General features: G+C 35.2%; 1 protein-coding gene across 2 annotated transcripts in view; it reads right to left on the bottom strand.

Moving 5' to 3' along the window:
- The window catches only part of LOC121315157 (small conductance calcium-activated potassium channel protein 2-like), a 65,355-nt gene that overhangs the window by 23,368 nt on the left and 28,872 nt on the right, over positions 1-13,115 (bottom strand). The gene's annotated exons all lie outside the window — the stretch shown is intronic.

Genomic DNA, 13,115 nt, shown 5'->3' with positions numbered 1-13,115 from the left:
AATGTTGAAATCAAAGATCAGGTACTCATTGATGAAGTTATTAGGATGTGCATCACCCCATGGAGTTTGTATTATTTTGAAATTCGGGTTTGGACACGGATCTCAATAAGAATGTAGTTTAACATTATGTACTCATCTGCATTTCTGATATTCAAAATCCAGTGTAGTCCTACAGTAAAGCAATAGCATTTTCTATTGCTTTAGGGGTAGTTGTATTGATGTTAAAGTGTCGTGTGGGAATCGACACACTAATTAAAAGTCACAATCATATTTGCTCTTTGAAAGCAAAGATTAATTTGACATTAGATCACAAGAATGTATACAAAAATGTGTTTTCCATTGATGCAATGGGATCAATAACTAACATAAGCTTTGATATTGGGAATATATCTGCTGCCTACATGTTCAAAACAAAATGTAGCTAATGGGCTAGATTCTCCAAGCTATTTACTGCAAATCACCATTAGCGCAATTTTTTCTGAAAGGAAAATAAAACACTAATTCCAATTCTAAAGTAAATTACAAAAACAACCTGAGACCCATCATTTAAAAGTCTGAGTTCTTTATTTCTGGTTTGGTAACTTTATTAGGTTTTTTTCCTGTACTGACAGTGTAATATTCTGCCAGATTTGCTTTTATAAGCTACCAGTGCCACCATTGTGTTCCCAACAATACCATCAGTTAAATAACCATCCAGACTGCACACTTTTATGGGATCCTCAGTATCCTATTCATTCAAATCTATTCTAGCGTGCATGGGGGAAGGCAGCAACAGGGCTGGTAGGTGACATAATCACACACAGAGACATAAGCCTGATATACGCTGCTTGCAAGGGAGTCGGCTCTTTTGTACAGCGGTATTGACGCTGTGCTTTAGTGCGAGAGGTCCCGGGTTCATGCCCGCCCTCCGCCTGTGTGTGGATTGCCTTGCTCTGTGCGATGCACCTGCATACTGGAACTGAGATCGCTACACTCTATTCATTCATTGAACAGCAATTGTGTTAACACAATTCCATATACAGTACATACATAGTGGAAAACAACAATAAAGGCTTTGTGAAAGAGAATTGTGGGTATCCACTGACAGGTGGAAAGGTACAAAAGAAATTACACTACATTGCCGCAAAGGTCCATGTGATTTAATTGCTTTATTTTCAAAAGTTGTTTATACAAATAATTGCAGGTAGCTGCCACTAGGGTACCAGCAATAGTTTCTTCAAGGTGGGGTCAGACTCAAAAAAACATGTGACTATACCAGCAATGGTACACACAAACAAGAGTGTGAACAAAAAAAGAAAAAAAAACAAAACACAGTGGAAAAACACAGCTACGGAATTGCCTACAGTTGATGTAGCATTTGTCCCAGTGTAAATGCTTGCCCCGCTACACTCACACACTCTCTTTATAGTTCTGTAGGATTTACAATCCCCTAACTAATTTCTGGGCTAAGTTATGCCGACCCCAGCTGAACGCACAGTGGTCGCGTAGTTAGTAGTACTCACAAATACAATTGCTTTGCCTTTCCCAGCACAAAGACAGTCAAGGATCCGAAGCTGGCCAATCCCAGACTGCCATTCCCTGTAAATAAAGTCCGATGGCACTGTGTCTCTGCAGAGGGTCTGGCTCTTTCCTGCAGGTGCCTGAGAAGCCGCTGATGGCACATTGTCCCTGATATAGACACTCATGCAGTTTTCTTCCAAACCAAAACCAACACAGCTTTATCTGAAGGGTAAGGGATGCACTGCCTTGTGTCAAAAGTGTATGATAAATATTTAATATTGTATTTGTACTAAAGCTTCAAACTGTTTAATCTAAATTCTGACTAATTCCCTTTTAATATGTTTTTTGTCAGCAGTTAAGTGAATCCTGTTAAAAATGTGTTCATTTCACAACACAAAGCTACCTTTGCCTAGTTTGCAATTGAGTACCAATCAATAGCAATGAGTGATTTAAAAGCCATTTTGAGGAGAACTTTCCTTTCATCCAGGGAGCTTTACTGCCATGGTGGTGCTGTTAACTGACACGAAATGTTGTGGAATTAGCAAATACTCACTGATTCATCACATACTTGTAAGCTTTTTATGTCCTATTTTAAGAGCTAATCACTATGACTGAATTATCTACCGTTGTGTACATTGCCTGAGCTATCAGCTTTCCTTTTGGCAAGTGGAAAACACAGTATGATTGAAAGAAGAATGTAGACTCTTTTTCTGTAACAGAATTATCTTTTCCATTCATTACTCTGGCCTGACAATGCAATAAATGCACAAATGTGTTTGTTTTGTTTTGTTTTTTGTCTGTGAAAACAACATTTGTTTTTGTCTGATGCAAACTGTTTTTTTTTTATTAAATATTGAAAAACTATTATTTGTGTCCCAGCTAAGATCTCTTTGCAAGTAATAGTTATTAATAGTTATTAATTAATTAGTAATTAATAGGCATAATCTTTAGATACGGGTCACTTTGATTGGCTGCTTCAGTGGGGTTAAATATATAGCTACCCACACAGAATGAACTGATTACAGTTCTGGCCATGCCTTAAAATAAATTAGATGTACAATAAGAAGAAGTATCTCCTGAAGTATTCTGATCCACAGCTTTAATTATTCTTTCAATAAGGGGTAATAGCGCTATGCTGTTGAATTTGTGTAACGAAAGAGTTACGAACTGTAATGGTTCTTTTACATTTTTTCATTGAATTTCATGGTAAGTATTAACAACATCAAAAAATGTTTATCTTCTCAACGTGACTCTGCTGTAAGCTAATTATCTTATTTGATCCAAGTTCCATTACATCACATAATGTGTAATGGATAATGGAATGTACATTAGAAAATGGATCAGAGATTTCCTTTAATCTGACTGGTCAATAAGAGGGCCTTAATCTCCGTTAAAGGATCTCAGATGTTATCTTTCAAATGATGTTTAATCACTGTTCCAAATCAACCCGCTGGAAAATACATAAATACAGCAGCAATTCAGTAACCATGACAGCAACTAGTCCCCGGCTTGAATGACGAGTTGAAAAAAAACAAACAACTGGATGCAGTCTGATTACTTTCAGCAACTTCATCTCAGCATATCATAACAATAACAACACAGATACAGACACAGACACAGTGCTCTCTCTCTAACAAAGCCAGGAAGAGGCTTTGAGTAGACTGAACACACTGTAAACAAGTTACTGAACAAACAGCCCGACCTGCATGAACACATAAACTACTACACATTGTTAATTACTAAAACGTTTTATTTTTATTTGATTTGCCTAATACATTTTAGGACCTAACAGTGACTTAAATGCTGGAATTTACAATTAAGAGTAGTTGCACCAACATTCCGAGCTGCTGTTTGTTGTTTTTATATCAGATCAGAATTAAATGATGTCACTGCCCATGAAGTTCTTGCAGTTCTTGTGTCAGTTCCTTGGCCACCCAAAGTCATTGTGGAAGCTATATCAATAGACATGCCATGACAGCATCGTCTATGAAGTTGTCAATTTTTGCACCATTGTTATTAGTGACTCACCCATTAGTTATCACCAAAGTGTTTTAAGGAATGTTTTTCAAATGCCCTCTACATATAAAAACCCATCTTAACAGTCTACCATCTACAGTTGCCTGCAACTGCTGAATAAACATCTAAGAAGCACCAGAAGGCTTAAAGTTAATTAAATGAACCTGATAATACAGTTTTAATCATAATTAATCCTTCCATCTTGATATCATATCAACTATGTAAATCCCCCTGCTTTCACCACATGTACGTGTTCGGAAAAAGATTTGGTCTTTTAATAGCCCTGCTGAAAATCCCAGCTGGTTATCAGCAAGGATTGGGATTTATAACAAACATTTACTGCTTTCCAACTGTATCTCCACCAGATATAACAACAGGTGCACAGGTTTACATCAATCAAATAACTATAAGTTAATATTTAGGAATGTATATTAAAAGGATTTTAAACTACCTTTTTTTAACTTGAACTATATTAACCAGATTATCACCCAGCACGACCAGTGAAACTAGTAGCTCAGACCAGGATAGACCAGAGCTGGTAATTACTGGAATTTCCAACAGGGACGATTATTTGATGTAGACAATGTAATAAAACATGTATCAGCATCAACTAATGCTAATCTGAGAGTGTCATTTAATATAATTTAATATTTATATATATATATATATATATATATATATATATATATATATATATATATATATATATATATATATATATATATATATATATATTATAAATTTTTTTTTTTTTTGTTTTTGTTTTTTTTTTCTGAAGGATTTTTTTTTTTTTTTTTTTTTTTTTTTTTTTTTTTTTTTTTTTGTTTATTATAGTGGAAAGAGGAAAAGTCCTAAAAATGTATCTTTACCAGTAAGGCATACAAACATCGGTTGCTTGGGTTTATGAAACAGTTGTTTCACATCAATTCAATGATCACGATAGAGACACATTATTTCTGCATTGTGTGTTGTCAGTATCCCAGACATATCTTTTCTAAAGATAATCTTTTTATTTATTTTTTTGATAGGTGCTCTATAAAAGGTACTTTCCATTTTAGTTTTTTAATGGTTACAGTAAAAATGTAATCTTTCCCCCAACTAAAAACAAACTAAATAGGTCTCTCTTCCAGTCTCTAGAGACAATTGTTTAAAAGTTAATATGCACAGTTGACCTGGTTTTAATTGTAAAGTATGTCTCTTTTAATTGTGTAAATGCTCACTAGAATACTCTTATCCCATAATACATTCGGTGTACATTTAACTGTTAAAAATGTATATCTTTTAAAAATGTATATGTTTGCCTCCTGAAAGTTCGGGAGAATTGGAAAATCATGTTTATAAAGAAGCCCAAAATATCCAGTTTATAATTATAAAATATATTTTAAAAAAAACGGATTGCCCTGGCAGCAATATACATTCAGCAGAAACACACCACGTAGCCGCTTTGAAAACAAAAAGATACCCACTTTCAAAACAAAAAGTAACAGCAGCCTATAAGAAATGAGCACAAAAAAGTCAGAACATTTCTCATGTGGTTGCTAACTTAATGAAAAGAATTTGACATCCCACCGACACAATGCAGGGACTACAGTCTTGGTACAACAGATTTAGTGAAAATGTATCATGTTTGTTTCAAATAGTACATCTAAAACAAATGAAATATTATATCTCATGTCCCAATGGGTACAATAGGGAAAAAATGACTACTTCTAAGATAAAAAAAAATTGTAAGGTCTATAATAAGTGTTATATATATATATATATATATATATATATATATATATATATATATATATATAGAGAGAGAGAGAGAGAGAGAGAGAGAGAGAGAGAGAGAGAGAGAGAGAGAGAGAGAGAGAGAGAGAGATTAGTTTCTATGAAAAATAACACAGCTCAACATTTGAAAAGTGAATATTGTGCACAATTTAACATAAAAATGATATCCAGTAATATACAGCTATGACGAAAAGTTTTGCGTTAAAAAGTGGAATAAAACCTGTTGAATAATGTTACGTTAACATACTGTACTGTACTACTATTATGGCTTCTGGTATGTCTCAATCCTAAGATTCTAGGTGATACAATTTTTTTGACCAAAGCTGCACATTAATATTTCAATGTACAGCATTTAAACTGCACAGTAGGAAATAATCTGCTGTGGTTTTTAAAATAGTCCCATATCAAAGTAATTAAAATCAGCCTCAGCTCTGCAAAGCATGTGCAAGAATGTGTGCACTGCCTGTGGCTGATTTGCAGATGAGGCCAATTAACCTTGGTTGCCTTTATATACTTTTTCCAGGCTAATATTTGAATGTACAACAGTTATGCCCTTAAACACATCCTCTATGCACATTTAGAAGTTAACCTCAGGGACACTGTTCTGTAAATGGCAGGATGTATGAATTTAGAATTCAAGTGAAAGAAAAGGATACAGATTCCATATCAGTCACTTCAACCTTTAAGAATGCTATTGCACACTACAGTACTGGACTATTTAGCTTTTTTACTTGAATAGTAGAGTAAAACCAACAGTACATGGTACCTATTGAGATTAGTGGTAATAAACATTCACTCTGATTAAATGTTTGTAGTCATAGTTGTTGTAGTTTTACTTGAGTACACAAACACTTTCACAACCGTATACACAAATTCGATTTTAAAAGAAGCCTCACTAGACTTGGCTCCGGATGCTTAAATGTAATAGTAGTTAATCAGCCAGCAAGTATTCTTGGATATTCCTCCCCCCCCACCTCCCACTCTCTATATGGACTATAAAAAACATCTTTAACCTCTCTGTGGTCCAAATCCCCCACAATAACCCCCATTATTCAAACAATGACTTCCCACTGTCAAAGCATCTTCCTTACCAATGACTTCCCACTGTCCAAATACCTTCCTAACCAATGACTTCCCACTCTCAAAGCACCTTCCTAACCAATGACTTCCCACTGTCAAAGCACCTTCCTAACCAATGACTTCCCACTGTCAAAGCACCTTCCTTACCAATGACTTCCCACTGTCAAAGCACCTTCCTTACCAATGACTTCCCACTGTCAAAGCACCTTCCTACCACCAATGACTTCCCACTGTCAAAGCACCTTCCTAACCAATGACTTCCCACAGTCAAAGCACCTTCCTTACCAATGACTTCCCACTCTCAAAGCACCTTCCTAACCAATGACTTCCCACTCTCAAAGCACCTTCCTTCCTGCACTGCCAGCATTTACTATCTCTGGTTTTATCACATTATTTTGAAGTCTGAACATTATCTGCAGTTTCCTTTAATCATGAACCATATTTATTAACTGATTAATCTTGACACTCACTATACCTATCTCCTTCCCTTCTTACCACACACCTTAGTTTTTCATCATCTTTCACATCCAGGTGTCCTAGAATCTTCTAGCTTCTGATTACCTGCTTTCACCAACATTATAATATCCATCCCTGTGCTTTTACAGTGGATCCATTTCCATGTTCAGAAGGGAGATATCCTTGCTATGTCACTCTTCACTTGTAGATATCAAAAAGATTATCCACTTTAAATTCCTTCATTCTGGAGATCCATTTAATAATCTCACTGATCTTTCATCCCTGTTATTATATTATTGTTCCATATTAAAGTTTAGCTAAATTTGGCCAACCACATTTCTTTATATATATATATATATATATATATATATATATATATATATATATATATATATATATATATATATATATATAGTGCCTTGCAACAGTATTCAGACCCCTGACCAATTCTCTCATATTCTTAAAAATATTTCCCAACATAAAACCAATGTCACCTTACAATAATTCATTCTGAGTTTCAGTGTTCAAAAATAAAATAGCAAACAGAACAAAATTTCAATGTACAATTTGTAATTCAGTAATATGAGATTTTTTCACAGTTTGTTATTTCAGTGCCTCAGAGTTTTATGCATTTAAATGAGGATTTTTTTCCACTTACAGTGCCTATAGAAAGTCTACACCCCCTTTCAAAATATTTACATATATAAATATTCTAGAAATATGTAGAAAATTATTTAAAAATAAAACTGAAATAGCTTGGTTGGATAAGTGTCCACCCCCCTTGTAATAGCAATCCTAAATTAGCTCAGGTGTAACCAATCGACTTTAAAATCACACACCAAGTTAAGTGGCCTCCATCTGTATTAAACTGTAGAGATTAACATGATTTCATGATAAATGTAGCAGTTCCTGTAGCTTCCCTCTGCAGGGTAGTGCATTTCAAAGCAAAGACTCAACCATGACAACCAAGGCGCTTTCAAAAGAACTCCGGTATAAAAATGTTTTTTTTTTTTATACCGGTGGGTATAAAAAAAAAATATCAAAGGCCTTGAATATCCCTTGGTGCACAGTCAAGACGATTATTAAGAAGTGGAAGGTGTATGGCACCACCAAGACCCTGCCTAGATCAGGCCACCCTCCAAACTGGATGACCGAGCAAGAAGGAGACTGATCAGAGAGGCTACCAGGAGGCCAATGGCAACTTTGCTACAGGCTTTTATGGCCAAGACTGGTCAAAGTGTGCATGTGTATATCCCAAGCACTCCACAAATCTTGCCTATATGATAGGGTGGCAAGAAGGAAGCTATTACTCAAGAAAGTCCATCTTGAATCCCATTTGAAGTATGCAAAAAAACACTCAGGAGATTCTGTAGCCATGTGGCAAAAAGTTTTGTTGTCTGACAAAACTAAAATGGAACTTAAAATGCAAAGTGTTATGTTTGGCACAAACCCAACACAGCACAACACCCAAAGAACACCATCCCTACTGTGAAGCATGGTGGGGGCAGCATCATGTTATATGGGGATGTTTCTCATTGGCAAAGACTTGTGCACTTGTCAGGATAGAAGGGAAAATGAATGGAGCAAAGTACAGAGAAGTCCTTGAGGGAAATCTGATGTGCTCTGCAAGAAAGCTGAAACTGGGACAGAGGATCACCTTTCAGCATAACAATGATCTAAAGCACACAGCCAAAGCTACACTGGAGTGGCTAAGGAACAAAAAGGTAAATGTCCCTGAGTGGCCCAGTCAGAGCCCCGACCTAAATCCAATCAAAAATTTGTGGTATGACTTGAAGATTACTGTCCATCAACACTCCCCAAGGAACTTGACAGAGCTTGAACAGTTTTGTAAAGACGAATGATCAAATTTTGCCAAATATAGGTGTGTAGAGACCTATCCCAACAGACTCACAGCTGTAATTGCTGCCAAAGGTGCTTCCACCAAGTACTAACTCAGGGGAGTGGAGACTTATCCAATTATGATCTTTCAGTTTTGTATTTTTAATATATAATTTTTTTCTCAGTAATTTTTTTCTCAAAGACATTATACAATTAGTAAATCTTATTTGAGCTGGCTGGAATGACATAATCTATCTTGGTATGATAAATAATAATAAAAACATGTGTTTAGATAATCCTACAGAGTAAAAAACAGTTAAACCTGGTAAATTTAAGTTTTGGAAATGGTATTTATAACATTATGGGTAGCCATAATTCTCAGTCATTTCTCTTTTAACTACACCTTCAGATATCTCCTCAAGAAGGGGTTTATATTCATTGCATTTAAAACTTCTTTAAATAGAAGCCCAGGGTATTCAATCGTGTTTGTCCATTTAAAGGAGAATCTGCTGAAAAATTCTGTATCTCTATTAATAGCAACAAAAAAGTGACTTTTGGGAATAAATAACCAACAGGCAAACACTATCCTTGTATAATAGGTTTTCATTATGATTGCAGGCTTCAATATAGATTGTCCTGCTACCTTCAAGTGCCCTCATAGTCCTTGATTCCATAACTAGCACAACTCTGGATGTGAAGCCTTTTATCTGTTTCCAGAGTCATACCAGCCAAGTACTGTTATGACCTAATGTCATTCCAATCTGGTGGCCTAAGCTAAACATACAAGTTATACATTTCTGATGGCATCAGTCTGGTCTCAGAGGATATTTCGCAAAGCCCATACCACAATTGGAAGTTTTATCTGCGATCTCACATGCAGGGTAAATATTAGGCAGTCACCCTCTAACCCCCTATCTTTTAATCATTTTTTTTTTTACAAGCCTAGAAGCTGTGCACACTGCAGCACAAATGAAAACTGAGTATAAACTATGAAGCACTACACAGAGCAGACTGCAACTGGAATAATTTAACAAGAGGCATGTCTCATGATTCATTTAGTTCAGCTTCAAGTGTGAAATTTTGCATCTTTTTGGTGGAGTTGATGGTGGCAATATGATTACTACCATAATGCACTGCAAACTATAATAGCATCCCCCTTCGTTATACAAATAGTAACACAAACTGTAAGTATATCAATCACTGACTGCTTTCAAAACCAGAAATCTAATTTGACAAGAAGCTTAATTAATCAAATATAAAATATCACACAAATCATCAGGATCCTGTTTATTTTTATTTTATTTTATGACAGCTGAAAATATAATTAGTTCAAAATTGATAAAATATTAACTTCTTTTAACTAATGCTATAAATAATTAGAATTAAAACACATAGTATAAAACATAGCAAATGACATGAGATGTGCAGGTGAAAGTAGAAAGTGAAAGGTTTGTATACACTGCTGTTCTGAAACTGACCTATGCCTTTCATGGAATTCAAATCATTATTTCGGCAGGTTAGACCACGCACTATTACTGTTTATATTCAAGAACAACATCTGTTTCAAAATATTACAGTTTAAGCTTGAAGCCTTAAAAGTCAGTTAATTCTTTACAAAAAAAATGACAATGAAATTAACAATGAAAGTGCAGCTTGAAGCCACAAAAGTCAGTGAAAATTGCAGAGGCAAAAGAAAAAATGCAAAACCTTAGCAACAACACTTGAATTGACACTGGCTTGAGGAAGATCGTGCACTTGGATTCAAATGGGTGTTTCAGCCTATCAGAAAGCTCCTTTACAGTAAATCAGGTGCTTCTGTGAGCAGGTCTGATTACTTTTGCTGCATTCTATCAGTACCTTGATTTGATTAAAGTATAAGGGCATAATTAATATATTTGTATGTAAAATATAGTAACAGGCTATAATAATAATAATAATAATAATAATAATAATAATAATAATAATAATAATAATAATAATAATAAAAATAACAGCATATTAAACAACAATATTGGGTATGTTTTTTGGGAGGCTGGCAGCGAGCGGCTAGTTAGTACAAGAGGTAATATTTTTCCAACTACAAAGAAAAATGCATGAAATATTTTGAGTTTCCAAATCCAATTTCACAATGAAACAATAATACAGTATAACAAATAAAATCACAATTTTTCCAACACTGAACAATTAACAGTATTTTTATTTAATGGTAAGTGGTACTTTATAGCACTGATATGCACTGTTATGTTTCATTGATAAACCCATTTCATGACAATGGAACTTGATAGGCAGTGAATGAAACATGTTCTAACAGGATCTTTTTTTTTTTTTTAATATCATGAACTCTGACACAACTGACATCTCTCTTCTGTAGTACTGTTTCAGGAAGGCAAAGGAACATTTCAAGCTATAAAAGTGTCATAATCTTTTAATAAAAAAATTTAAAAAAATAAAAATAAATAAAAAGGTACATCAGCCATGACCCTCCCAGCAAAGCAATTTGTACATTTTCAGAAAATGCTGTTCTTTTCAGACAATTCCTTATGGAGGTGTCGCAAAATACTATTTTAATGATGATCCCCCCGCCCCTCTTGGATTTGTTCTCTCTAGACTTGAGACTGACAGTCCCCACTGCCCTATTGGAGCAGCAGATACCTGAATATGTGATTCTTACTTATCCAAGAGATAAAACGTAAAACACCTATCACATATGTTGGTAGACCTGCCACACATTTACAGCCCTACTCATTTTAGACATGTTGTATATGTTTGTTGCAAAGGCTGCCAATCCTTTATACTGCGCTAGACTACATGATGTTATTATGAGAAACAACAACTTGTGACACCACTAGGGGGAGATTTTTAATTGTCAAAGCCAGAGGTGTGCCACACCATAGACAGAAACCTATAATCACAAGTACAGCTTCTTATCACTCTAACCTGCCCACTTCTGAGAGCACTTGGCTAATTTGCAAACAATATCTATTATTTATAAGTAAGAATATGGTATGCTACAGCTGTTTCTAAGTTTAGGATAGGTTAAGAAAGGCTGGCAAAAACAAAGCCATGCTTCGGCTAACATACTGACCCAAAGGAATGCCAGCAGTATTAACCAGAACAAACACTTCCCAACACATGCAAAATATCACATCATTCTAACGTAATGGTGCTTGCAATATCTACAGCTTTCACAATACTGTTTGTTTGATCTTTGACATCCAGAATCCGTGCTTTAAGAACAGTTTCTACAAAGTAGCATTGTTTGGCCTTCCTTTGGGGTTTTCTAACATGGGCTTTCTAACATGGGCAGTGAAGGTTCAATCTCTAGGATGAAAAGAAAGAGTTTTAGTCTTGATGGTCAGAAGACAAGAATTTAATTATTTCAGCCGTGTACTGTAGGTGTATTGTTATTACAACACAACCTGAATTGTAATAATACAATTCTGATCAATGTTATTTTGTTACTTTTTTTTTTTCAAGAAAATAATAAAACCACAATCAACCATTTAGCTTGACCTCCCACAATGCACAAAGACCAGTTATGTAATAATTTAATAGACTGTTAAGAAGTGAATTGCAGGGCAACAAGGAAACTTGTTGCCATGGGAACTCAGTTTGAGGGCTTTTGTGCTTGTGTTGGGTCAGGTGTGAGCACTTCTGTCATAGAATAGAATGCTTACTCTAATGAACGACAGTTCAAGACTTTTCTATATACAAAATGCAACATGCATGGGTTCCACAATAGGGAGGCAGATGTATGCATGGTAACATATTTAGGGCCACCCATTTTATAAATGTATTAACTATAATAATTGAGTCCCTTCCAATTTTCCTATTAAGTAGGTACCTTACATGAGGGCAAACTTGTGAGTCTCTTGTTACAGATTTTAGCCATTGTTTTGTCAGCTTATGTAGTGCATTTCCTGTCTCTTAGGTTTAAAAGCCTTTCCATCTAAAAAATTGTGTTTGATGATAAAAGCCATGCTACTACTTTGGGAGGCTAATGAGACCGGATATACAAAGTTTTCGTTAACAACTTTCCTTTAGTTTTGGTTTATATCTGTTTCCATATATATATATATATATATATAATATATATATATATATATATATATATATATATATACTATATAATATATAATACTCCAACATGGTCGGTATATAAACCTCCCCCAATAAAATCCTTCCCTGCTAAAAACCTTGTGAGAATGCACATTTGGGTGTTATGGGGTTTAATTGTGTAATTGTTTTATTGTTTAGTAATCCCTTGCACCTGGTGGTAATTGTAAATTAGAGCCAGGTGCAGGGTATTTAAGAGAGGCAGCCAGTCTGTACCAGGCTGCTGCTGAGAGAAGAGCCCGACTGTGTGAGTGAGCAGTCGTATTGAGGTATTGTGTGAGGGTGTGTTTTTGAATGTTTGTGGCAGGTAAACGGTTTAGCCGTCCTGCGTG

Source organism: Polyodon spathula, chromosome 1, assembly GCF_017654505.1.
Source record: "Polyodon spathula isolate WHYD16114869_AA chromosome 1, ASM1765450v1, whole genome shotgun sequence".
NCBI lineage: Eukaryota > Metazoa > Chordata > Actinopteri > Acipenseriformes > Polyodontidae > Polyodon > Polyodon spathula.
This window is presented reverse-complemented; position numbering and strand designations above follow the sequence as displayed.